The sequence below is a fragment of the Mesocricetus auratus genome, unplaced genomic scaffold (assembly GCF_017639785.1).
Source record: "Mesocricetus auratus isolate SY011 unplaced genomic scaffold, BCM_Maur_2.0 Super-Scaffold_100022, whole genome shotgun sequence".
NCBI classification, from domain to species: domain Eukaryota; kingdom Metazoa; phylum Chordata; class Mammalia; order Rodentia; family Cricetidae; genus Mesocricetus; species Mesocricetus auratus.
Genome location: NW_024429203.1, coordinates 28,145,864 through 28,158,555, shown reverse-complemented (window position 1 = coordinate 28,158,555; position 12,692 = coordinate 28,145,864). Strand labels below are relative to the sequence as shown.

The following is a 12,692-nucleotide window of genomic DNA, read 5'->3' as shown; positions in this document are numbered from 1 at the left end:
CCACCAAACTAAGGTTTCACACTTCAATCTTCTGTTTTAAAATATGTATTTATACAAGATCATAATCTGTAGCCCAGGCTGGACTGAAATCCATCTCCTTGCTTCAGCCTCCTGGCTGTAACAGGCCTGCATCACACCCAGTGTCAACCCTTTTTGATGCTGGTGATAGAACCCCAGGTCACCTCTCAGTGGCGATCCATTTCAGTTGTCAACTTGATACAATCTAGACTCACCTGGGAAGAGAATTCAATGAGAAATAGTACAGATCATACTGGCCTATTAGAATTTGGGTTTTTTTCTTAGTTGTGTGGAATAAGGTCAAAAGACCCAGCCTGAATGTGGGTGACATCCTCTCATGGGCTCTGTGAATAAATCTAGCTGAGTTTGCAGGCATGTGTGCCATTCTCTCTCCCTGACTGTGTATTTGTCAGTTCAAGTTCTGACCTTGACTTCCTGGAATGATGATGAACTGTAGCCTGGAACTGGGAGCTAAAATAAACACTCTCTGTGTTTTCATTGGGGTTGTTTTTATCACAGGCTCAGAAATGAAATCAGGATGTTCTCCAAGCTCATTCCCCTCACACCCTGTGTCAAAAACGATTGAATTTGACTGAGCCTTGCTTTCTCCCCAAGTCTGGGGCCTTATATGCCCACATGCTTCTCTCTATGTCAAAGACATCCCCTAGAACTCAGTTCTCCCAGAATACCCACACGGGTCTTGGATTCTATCCTCAGCTTTCAGTTTAAGTATCTTTCTGTCGTGCAAGCCCATCCTGTCGCCTGATCTGATCCAGATTCTGCCACAACTATCCAGCCGGCACCTTCCAGTCTGGTGGTCTTGGGCTGTTAAAATATTGAGATGCTTCTTTGCAGCTGCATGTAGCTGCTGTTGCCCAGGCTGCCTGCCTCCTGCCAAAGGCATCTTCAAATAGCCCCCAAGATACCACACTCAAGCTAGGTAGCACACAGCCCAGAAAAGACACCCAGGTTTGTCTCCAGCACAGCGACTGACACCAAAGGAGTGATCTAACGCACCTGTAGCGTGCCTTCTGCTGCCATCCCAAGATGCTATACTGTTTCATCTCTCACCAATGTGTCTCTTTCCTCCTGAACTCCAAACTCCTCCAGGGCACATTCTAAATCTGTCTTATTCATGGATTTGACCCAGTGCCTCTGTGCACAGCATCCGACTCAAAGCAGGGGCTTGGGAGTTGCTGGCTTCATGAATGACTGATCAGATCCCTGCAAAATTAATGCTGGAAACATCTAACTGTTTTGTGGGGCTACTACATGCCTGAACAGCTTTATTTTCCAGTCTAGTGGTCTTAAATACACAAGTGGTGTTTAATTAAAAAGAAAAGAGGCCAGATAGGCTTTTTCCCCTCTGTTCCTACAATAGTATCTAAAGTTAGCAGTCTCACACAAAGTGTTCAAGGTGTTCTTGCCAAGGATAGTCTACCTAGACAATCAACCTGGGATTGCATAGAAGGCAAGCGGTTTTGTCTGATGCATTGGTATCAATTAGTTCATTTGCACCTTCAAGTATTCCTTCTTTATCTTTGAAAAAAATAAGACAATCATTCAACAGAAGGGAGGAATGTGATGGGAGCAAGGTTTCTTCTCGAGGCCCCCACCCCCCAAAAAAACAATTCTATATTAGCAAATCTATTGGCTCCCATTACATGACTTCTAATTCAGACTTCTGTGTTTTCCAAATTAATTAAGCCATTGATGACAATTAGCATGATCAATCACCTTTCGGTTATGTAACCAGCCCAAGATCAAGGCTTTATCACAAACTGTAGCAATCAGCCTGGCCTAAAGTGAGAACCCCAGCATCTCTAAGCAGAGGAAGTTGGCCACTGCTCAGAATTGGGAAGAGGCTGGCCAATTGTATGGCTGAAGACTTTGTTCTGATTCTAGATTCCTTTGATAGAGGCCAGCCTGAGCTGCCACTGCAGCCTGGAACCCGGAACCCAAGAAAGCAAGTGCCAACATGACAGTAGCCATTGTTCAAGGTCACCTACCAAAGTCTAGGGAGTTAACTCAATTACAAATGGTAGTTAGCAAAGGTCAGGATACACAGGGAAGCTGGAGTGAGCAGGTGTGTGATGCTGAGGAACCTGAACAACAACATCCGCCATTTACTCAGCACTTAGCCCCAGAGAAGCCACAAGCTTGTCACTTCGCAAGGCAATAGAACATGGTGTTTTCACAAACTCATTAATTCATAGTATTTATCGAGCACCAGGCATAGGCTGGCATTGTGTTGGTAACGAGGAAATAGTGGTGGGTCTGATGGGCAGTGTCCCTGCCTTGGTGGAGTCTACAGTGATCACAGGCTGTAGAGCAACACATCTCCCACTGGAATCTTGACTCTGATTCTGCACATCTGTGAGATCCCGGTACTTTTCCCTTGCTGAACACATTTACCTCATCTATAAAAGGTGGACCCCTGCTACACAGAACTGCTCCAGATGTAGAGAGGCCTGGGCCTTGTCATGGACACATCAGCCTTCACATCTGTTTTACACAGTGGATTTTAGCTTCGAGCAGCTCAAGTGGATTTGGGCTGGTTAAACCAAACATGGAGTTTATTATGCAGATATGTGGACAATGGAGGATGACATGGTTGTTGGAGTTAACTCCCCCGTCCCCCTCCCCCTCTCCCTCCCTCCACCCCTTCCCCTACCTCCCAGGCCTAGAGAATGAGCTTAGCATCACCTTTCCAAAATCACAGGCTTGTGATAATGCTTCCAACCATCTGTTCCTCCCAGCCCTGCCTGCCCCCCCAGACCCTCAGTCCCTCCAGCCCCGCCCCCCCCCCCCAGCTCCAGCAACACCACCAGCTCCACCTTCACCCTTATCCCCCAGCAAAGCCACCTTTGGATCAAGAAACTGATTTTCTAACTATAAACAAATAATGGCAATTGTCCTCTCATGTCTCCTAAACAATAAAGACACACCCAATCTCTCTTCAGTGCCACAAACTGAAGATTTGCCAGAAATCTACAACCCTGACACACCCAACGCTGAAGTCCTTTGTAGACAATAATCTACCAGTGAGTTCCCTATGCCCAGATACAGCCAGTCCCAGCCAGGCAAGGAAGCTCAAAGAGAATAAGGCTCCCTAGGGAGATCAACAACAACCATTTTCGATGCTGAGACCTGACTGGGAAGCACACAGAATGGACTAAGACTGTCATCTAGTGGCTATCTTGAGAATCACAAGAATATAAAGCCTGGCAGGCAATTTTGGCACACACAGAAGAAGCCATCGCCTCACAAGAGACCTGGAAAACAGAAAACAGTGCTCCTCTTGTGCCTCTCCTCCTTGCCTTTCCTTCCTGCCTGCCTTCCCCTCGATGAAGCTATGCAGTTTTATGATTCCAAAGGAGGTAACACTGTCCAGCACTCAGCTCGTTTAGTCCTGTGCAGTATAACGCACACTTGCTTGGAGTAAGAATACATTGTTATTACATAATTGCTGTTGAGGGTTTATTATGCACTTAACACTTCAAAACATTATCGGAGTGCCCACAAGTCTGTAGTGGACAAATTCATTGACCCATATGATGCCTGTTTCTCTCTCCTTCCCTCCTTGTCTCCCTCCCCCCTCCTTCCTTCTTCCCTTTCTCCCCTCTCTTCCTCCCTTGTGCTCCCCCTCTCCCTCTCTTTCTTACTTTGATTTTCTTTTATAGCCCAGGATGGCCTTGACTTAACTACTTGGCTTGGATTGCCCTCAAATTTGGTATCGTCCTGCCTCTACTCCCAATCTGGAACTATGAGTGTGCACCACAATGCCTGTCTCCTTCCATTTCTTCCCTTAGTAGCATTTTTTTCTTTTTGGAGATTCCTTCCACTCTTAGGTTTGTGGAGGAAGGTTTACTTATTTTATGTGTATGAGTGTTTGCCTTCATGCAGGTATGTGTACCATGTGCATGCAGTAACCAAGGAGGCCAGAAAAGGATGCTTGATCCTCTGGAACTGGAGGTATAAGAAACTGTGAGCCACCATGTAGGTGCTGTCAACAGAACCCAGGTTTTCTACAAAAGCAGCAAATGCCTATCCATAACTGCTGAGCCATCTCCCTGGCCCCACACTGATAGGATTGTTACAGAAACTTCTATGAAAGAACATGTCTTTGGGGGGCTTCAGTCAGATCCAGCAGACTTGCTTGGTTCGTGCCTGAGACAGGGAGTGTGGAAAAAGAAACTGCAGGTAAGATACTAAAGAAAAGATCGAGAAGCAGAATAGAGTCAGGAGGGCAATCAAGTGAATACTGAATGCCCCAAGTTTATTCAACATTCTAATATACCCAAACCAAAAAAGTGGGGAAAGGTTAAAAAAAAAACCACTTCCTTACCATGACACAAGGAACAAACAGATACTTCCTTAATTTTCCAAACGTTTGGTAACCATGCCTTAGACTAAATCTCTCTAAATCTCTCATTATCTGACCTTGAGGGTTGAGAGTAACCACACCTTAGACCAAGTCTCTTGTTATTTAGATAAGACATCCACACCTTAGACCAAACATCCCTCAGTAGCCACGCCTTAGACCTTTAGGTCTTATGACTTTAGCCTTGGAAGACTAAGGACAGTTTTGAACTCTCTGACCTTAAGTCAAGATGAAGCTGAGCCATTGCATGGGCCCTGACACTTCTAATATAAAAGAAACAATTTAACCCATAGGAAGAGTCTTGGGTTTCCATGTGATAAAAGCAACAGACAGGAAGCAGGGCAAGTCTGACTCAGCCTTGCATCCCAGGGACCTGCCAGGCCTGAGAAATCTCTGTGCTTGTTCTCACTAAAGTCAGTGTACATGAGAAGACTTATTTAAAAACCAAAAGAATTTCACGAATCCCTCCCTAATAAATTAGAAAGTGGCGGTAGGGTGTTGCAACAGATAAACACAAAATTATCAAGGTCCAAGAAGGTGCACATTCAATACTGTGCTCTGCTCCCTGTGTGCTGCAGACCAAATGTCTGAAAGTTCGTGAACTAGGACCTTAACTCCAGTGCCACACATTGGAGGTGAGTCATTTGGCTGGTAAGCCAGTCATGGGAATGAGCCAGAGAGTTCTCTCACTCCTACTGCCATGTGAGGATACAGGAGAAGATGGCTGTCTATGGACCAGGAAGTGATCCCTTACACGGTACCATCTTCTTTGGCCTTCATGATAGACTTCCAGCTTCCAGAATCATAAAAAAAGGTTCATTTATAAACCATTCAATTTATATTCATTTGCCATAACAATTTGAACTAAGACACTGTTCTAAGAGCTAGAAATACAGCAGAGAGCCTCAAACTGGCTTGACTATGCTCTCCTGACCTGTCTTCTGGGGGTAGGAACCCAGTGGATATGCTGAGAATCAGAGGCAGGGACCTGACAAACTCCAGTCCTGAGGCTCCTCATATTGGGTGATCAGAAGACAGGCCAGTGGACAGATGTGCTAAGGTCTGGCTCACAGGGTACATTATCTAGAATCCCCATTCTTCCTTTGCCCGCAGTGCCTTACTTGGCTCACTCGCCATTCCCTACCTCTCTTCCTTCTTTCCCGTTGTGTTGATTGTGTGCAAATCTCTTGGAGAATCCATTCTATAACATTATAGAGGCATCTCTTTCGGGTTTGCATGGAAGGCTATAATTTCCTCAGGGGTATCATTTTCAGATCTCCTCTCTATCTTCACACACCCAGCCCAGCCTCTGATGCCACCTGGTGGCCAATCAATATGTTTGAGCCCAACTGAAAGAAGTAAGTCAAAACCGGGAGGAAATATTAGCAGAGGACAAGAAACTTGAGGGCTTCCCTTTCCCCTCAAACTTTTATTTTGGAATAGACTCACAGAAGTTTCCATGATGGAACAGAGTTTCCTCAAACTAGCAGATCACCCGGGTCCCTCTGATGCTCACACAGACCAGGGAAGGTTTATGAAAAAGGGAAAAGCTGTGTGTTCTGAGACACTAATACTATAAACTCTAGGTTTTATGAGATGGTCACCAGCTTTTCCACCTGTGTGTCAGGGTGGAGCCCAGAGCATGGCATCCCATACCTTCATTCCTCAGGTCTTCTTGTTTTGTTTTGTTTTCCCTTGCTTGTCATGAATTTGGCACTTGAGAAGATGTTGGTCAGGGTCTATAGAATATCTTTGCTTCTGGTTTCCTCATTTGTTTCCTCACACTCGGACAGGGATTGCGGATTCTAGAGGAGAGCACACTATAGGTGACGTGTTTTTCTCACAGCACCCTGTCAGAGCTATAGGATAACAACACGGCTTACTTTGGTGTTGTTGACCTTAGTCCCTTGCATGCATGGTTAAGTGTTCTCATTGTAAATTGTAATCTTTTTGTACATTGTGAAGATTTGCCACTGTGATTGGTTTAGCAAAGAAGCTGAATGGACAATAGGTGGACAAAATAAAATTAGGCAGGAGAACCAAACAGAATGATGGGGAAAAGAAGGGCAGAGTCAAAGAGTCACTAGCAGAGACACAGAGAGAAGCACGATAGGCATGCCATCCTGAGAAAAGGTACCAAGCCACAAGGCAAATCATAGATAAGAAATATGGGTTAATTAAAATGTAAGAGTTAACTAGTAACAAGCCTGAGCTTTATTTATAATTAATATTAAGACTCTGAGTGGTTATTTGGGAGCCGATGGTCCCGATGAAAAACTGCCTACTATAACATAACTGCTCACCTTCCTATACATTTTTGCAAATGAATCACTCTTGGGCCAACAAACTCCCAAGAGAAAGGGTGTCAAGCTCTACCATAAGAGTGAGTAGTATACACATTTGTTTTTCAGAACTCTCCTGTAAAGAGAAGAAAGGTATCCTAAACAATTTTTCTGCTTTGACCCACTGGAAGTCATATGATGTATATGGACCTCTTTTTGGAAATGTATTTTTTATTTAATATATTCATTTAAAATAAAATAGCTGGAATTAAATAGGGAAATAGTTTTATTGATTTAAAATTACTAAATATTGTAAAAAGGAATTTGCAACACAGTACTCTGAAAGGCAAGTTCTATCACCTTACCTAATGACTATTGTGATGTCAAACAGCTGGGATGTTTTGCTGCTGAGGTTAAGTGACATCAGGGCCATGCAGTGAGCTGTTGCCTATATTAACAATAAAATAAGTGCTATACTTAGTGATATGCTTGTTAAAAATAGTATTTATATTGCTAAGGAAAATGGATATTTGGACTATCTTATCTTCTATAATTATCATGCTCAGGGACCTTCGGCTGTATCCATGGGCTCTCAGAGCCTAGGTTAAGAAGCCCTGGCTTAAAGACTCCCAGATGGCTCCGATGGTTCCGGACTGTACCATGAGAAAAGAAGTGCCATGTGAGAACATGCCGTTCTCTGTTGTGCTTCTAGAGGGACCTGGAAAATCCCAGTGTTGGAAGAAACAGAAGGTTTCAGTCTAAATGTGAAACCCACGCAGAGCAATACATTTATTCTGGGTGCAGTCTTCAGAACATTCACCGTCTTTACATGTAAGGGGAAAAAGGGAAATCGTGCTAGTGAGGACCTGACATCCTCACGTGGACCAGTTAGAACGCCAACTGCACTGATGTTCATGGAACACTGAGGAGCAATTTGGGAATGTTAGCAACCGAGGATGCTAAAAAACTTCCACTCTGAGATGCTGCTCTTGCAAAATGTAAACGGAACTAAAGATCTAAGGTGGTGTGTGGCCTGGAGACGTGAATAAATGTAAATATTATGCACAGAAGAATGCCTGCTTCAATGTGCTAATGAGCAGGCGTGTGTGGCACTGCACAGTAAATTGGTTTAAACATATGAGGATAATGAATAATAATGAAAACAATGTGGTTAGATAGCACACACTGATAAGAGGTGAGCTGCATAAGCACCCCTCAGGGCCTCTGCTGTTGGCTATTGAGTGGACAGGGAAACCATCTCCTGAGATTGCTGTGTAACATCATGAGAAATGTTTTAAGCCCCTGGTAAGGGGTCCTTGGAATGGGGCAGCAGTAGGAGTGATGATGATCTTACGCTGGCTAAGTAACCCAAGTCCACATGTAAGCATGGTGACAGTATTGCAGAAATTCTTAGACCAAAGACTGAATCTAGCTAATGGTGCTCGGGGACCCAGTTTCTGCCATGTGCTTCTAAAATGGTATCAAACCGTAGACACAAAGATGAGATGCTGCTCACTAGCAATACCTATCTCCAGGCTTCCATAGCAACCAAAAGGGGACCTGCATCAGGACAATGTGAAACTATGAAGTCTTGTAACTCTGTGTGTGCTTTTATCCCACAAATCTTGATGGCAGAGAAAACTCTAGTGAACAAAGCTGATGTATCTTGTTTATTTGGTGAGAGCAGTCACCAGTAGATAGATGACCTAGTACCTCAAACAAGCAATTAATTGATATTAAACTCAACATGCGGAGCAGTTGGCATTACTTCACTATCTGGAGAAGCAGTCTCCGCAGAGCAGCTGTAGAAAGAGTCTTGCCAGGTATGTGCATCCAGTGGGTGCTCGGTTAGCATTAAATACGTGCAAGGAAAACACAAAAACAGCTGAGCACTGACTTGTGTGCCTTACAGTTTTTCCCTGCCATGGCTCTGTCTAATCACAGACTCGGTCCACAAGATGGCAGTGCTACTCCACAGCATGCAGAAAGGGGTGCTGTTCACATCTGGCATGGAGTTGCCACTCTCTTTTCTAGCAGTGAAGTCTCATGATTCACGGAAAAGTCTCTTTAAAAGAGCATTGGTGGAACCGCCTTGCTTTTTTTAAATGGAGTCAGTGGCATGTCCCTTTGGAGAGGAAGTTAGACTTACTTGTGGCAAGTGTGGAGCAGACTTCTTTACATACCTATGGGGGGGGGCAAATCCTAAGCTTAGATGGAAGCTCCCAGGATGGTTGCTGACTGCAAAAGTTGGAAACCAGCGCTGTCTGCCACAAGGGTGTTCATGGGAGGATGGCTTTGAAGCAGGGGTATCTTTGAGGACACAGACAAAGGCTCAGGTCTTGCTCGGCTCCTGGCTAGCCTCAGACCCATGGGTCTGTGTGCTCTTGTCTTGAGACATGGCAATAAATAGAACATTTAAATTAATCCGTGTGTGTTCCAGGAACACAGCAGCTCAGCAAGAGTTTCTTGGGACGGCTATTGTGGTCATGGATAGTGTTTTCCATGCCATTGCTTTAGCACAGAAATTCCAAGAGAGACTCTTGTCCCCTGCAGACACGTGGAGTTGGGGTCCTAAAATCACTCCTTCCTCTACAGTGGAGGCTTGGACTGGAAAAAGTGGGTAGAAATATTTATAGCTCCTTATCATTTTCTCTCCTTGTAAGGACGCGTGTGTAAGAGAAAGAAATGAAGCACAAAAACCCTGCTGACTTCTTCCTCTCTGAACCTTGAAGCCCAGGTTAGCAAAGTTAACCTCCCCCCACAGCTGACGGGTTTTCTTACAATTGGTCTCCTGGATTCTGGTGGACTTTTCTACACCATTTAGTCTCAGCAGGCAAAGGTAGTTTGTTCCATTCTACACGTGGCTGGGGATTGTTTTTCAACCTCTTCTAAACTTATAAAACGTAATTGATGAGAAAAATCAAGGAGCTAGGGTTATTTGCACGGTGGGGGAGTGAGCTGAGGAAAAGGGAGCGTTGGTGGCTTCTATTAATCTCTAAGTTCCAGATTTATGATACAGTGAAGGGTGACCAAATGTTCTTCCATTTTTATTGAAGACATAAACAACAAAACCGAGGTCCCGCACAGGAGATTTAGGTTTGATGAAAGTAAAGTCAGTCTTGAAATACAGCTCACTAATTCTTTCAAAAACTCTCTAAACATGTTACCCACCTGCAAATACACAAAGACATTGACCCTTAAAAATCTAACAGTGATCCTAATCTACATAGACCCACAGGGTCCCTGGATTTAGGGATGGTATCAAATGAAGAACAGGTAGTTTAGAGGGCTGAATCAAGAGAGATGGGCATGTTAGATGTTGTGCTGAGGTGACAAACCCACCCCAAATGTTGACACATTATCACCAGGTCCCTTGCTCACTCATATGCATCCATCAAAGGTAGACTGTTATCTGAGTCCCATTCATTCTCTCTCAGGAACTCAGGCCTCCATTGGTTGAGCGGGGCATAGTCTATGAGTCATGTGCAGGGCCACAGAACAAGATACCATCCTTAAAATCAGCAAATGGACAAAGAGACAAACAAAAGAGCCAAACAGTCTTCAGATCTTCAGGACAGATGACCTTGGGAGCCTAATGCAAACAACTGTCAGCTCTCATGCTTTCGCCATCGAGAATAGCACGCTTGAGAGTTCTTGTAAGCATATTTGCTCATTTAGGTCCAACCAAGCCCTGGGTGTTGGAAACACAAAGACAAACACAGCCAAGCCTCTAGTCCTGAGGAATTTGGTTTAGAACTGCAGTGCGCTTACAGCACTGCGGCTTGGAGGGCTGAGCTCCACTGCAACAGGAGTGGAAGTCATCAGATGCAAAGGACTTCTGAAGAAGCCAGCAGCCAAGCCCACCAGTCACTTTCCCAGAACTCCCAGCACTTCTCACAAGCGCTCTCACCTGGCCCCGTGCTAGTGTCATGCTCTCTCTGGATTTCAGCCTTGACAGGTCTACCTCACCCACATCTTGGAGCTCGTGACTCACTACTTACCTTAAAGTTTTCTTTGTTTTTACACATCACACTATTTCCTGCCTCTGGGCCTGCTTCTACCGGAAGCCTCTACATGTGCTCAGTATCCACGGTGATTGAAAACCACTCAGTAATCCCTTTCCCTTCCTGAGGCGTGGGATCATTCTGTCCTGGGAGCTGGTCACAGAGAACACTTCCAACAATGTCAGTGGCTATTTTTGTGGTAGAGAAACACCAGGGCATCATCAGTGAACATAATGAAGCATGAGACATTCTCTAAAAAGGTTAGTTTTCCTGAGTGCACACTGGATTGTGCCTTCCAGTAGGAAAGCAATGTAACTTCGCACTCTAAGGAAAACCACATTCTTTAGCTATCTTGAGATTTTTTTCCCCTGTGTTGTTATAAAACCCTGGCGAAAGAGACTTAAGAAGGGAAGGATTTATCTAGCTCACAGTTCAAGGTACTAACAGTCCATGAAGGTGGTAAAGGCAAGGCAGCTGGTTGCATGCCATCTGCAGTCCACGAATGCATGTATGCTAATACTCGGCTTGCTTTTTCCACTTTATAAAAGTCCAGGATACCAAGCTTAGGTAATGATGCCACCCACAGTCAACAGATCTTCCCACTTTAACATAATCAAGATCACCCTCCAGACGTGCTCTATTGGAGTCCATTGGAGAGATATATTTTAAAGTCATGGGTGTTTTAGAAGTACCAGCATTTCTCTTATGCTGGCATTACAACATTTAGGTCATTTGGGCTTATTTGAAAATGAAATGATATAACCATTAATAGAACATTAGCTGAGTGAACAAATAATGCCTTCCATGTCGGTTGACATCAGATTTAACTGGGGTGACAGGGAAATCTCATTCCCAGTCCCATAACAGACCTCTTACAGGGGCCTCCATTCTCTGAGGACTGATGAACCATTCAGCAGATCCAGCATTCCTGCGGACCATCTCAGAACCCCGCCCACTTCTACCCCATTCGTGGTCCTTGGTGTTAGTATCTAATACCCAGAAACACTTTCTACCTGGGATTCTCCAGTGGTCACACGGGACCCGGACTCAGATCAGTATCTCACCCAGCCATCACCAGAGAAGCTTCCTCCTGCAACAAATGGTACTAATGCAGAGACCCACAGCTGGATAGTGTACAGAGAGTGAGAGACTTTGAACTCTCAGTCCTAAACAGGGGGTCTTCATCAAATTTCTCGCTCAGGGCTCAGGGGGCTATAAGGAAGAGAAAGTGGAAAGATTGTAAGAACCAGAGGAGATGGAAGACACCAAGGAAACAGTGTCTTCCACACACAACAGAACAACTCACAAATGAACACCAGAGACTTTGGCAGCGTGCTCAAGACCTGCATAGGTCCAAGCCAGATGAGGTCCCAGTGCTGAAAGGAGGAAGTGAACATGATCTCCTAAGCCTAACCAAGAAACTATTACCAATTAACCACACAAAAAGGAAAACTTAGTTTTCTCCACTTGTGTTTCACTGGGAGTACAAATCATACTTAAGGGTATGCACTGTGTCTAGTAGTAGTTGACCAACACAAAACAAGCTCAATGGTATTTTTGGAAGGTATTTTTGGCCTCATATTTCTTTGTTTAGACATTCGTTAACCTTACTGGTCCTTTGCTTGTATATTAAAGTTTTCAATTTTGTGTTTTATGATGCATGTGTATGTATGTGTAGTTGTGTGCATGTGTGTGTGTCTGCATGTGTATGTGTTTTTATGTTTTTTCCTTTTAGTATTGTTTTGTTTTATTCTAGTTTGTTTGTTTGATAGTTTTTGTTTTCCTGTTGAAAGAGAGAAGACATGAAATTGGAAGGGTGGGCCACTGGGGAAGATCAAGAAGGAGATGAGGGAAGGTAAATGGAGATCAAAATAGATTATGTAAAAAGATTTATTTTTGATTTTTTTTAAAGCAGAAAAAAGAGAAAAGAAAATGTGACAGGGGCCTAAATAGGAGGAACCATCTCTGCCTCTTTGTGCTGTTCTCAATTGGCAAGTACTCCAG

At 44.2% G+C, this 12,692-nt stretch overlaps 1 long non-coding RNA gene across 1 annotated transcript; it reads right to left on the bottom strand.

The window, feature by feature from the left end:
- Positions 1-63: 63 nt before the first annotated feature.
- Positions 64-11,778, bottom strand: LOC121133567. Its single transcript, XR_005870452.1, has 5 exons — positions 11,702-11,778; positions 10,686-10,876; positions 7,050-7,132; positions 6,059-6,207; positions 64-233 (listed from the first exon to the last, which is right to left on the bottom strand). It is a non-coding gene; the product is annotated as an uncharacterized LOC121133567 (long non-coding RNA).
- Positions 11,779-12,692: the final 914 nt, after the last annotated feature.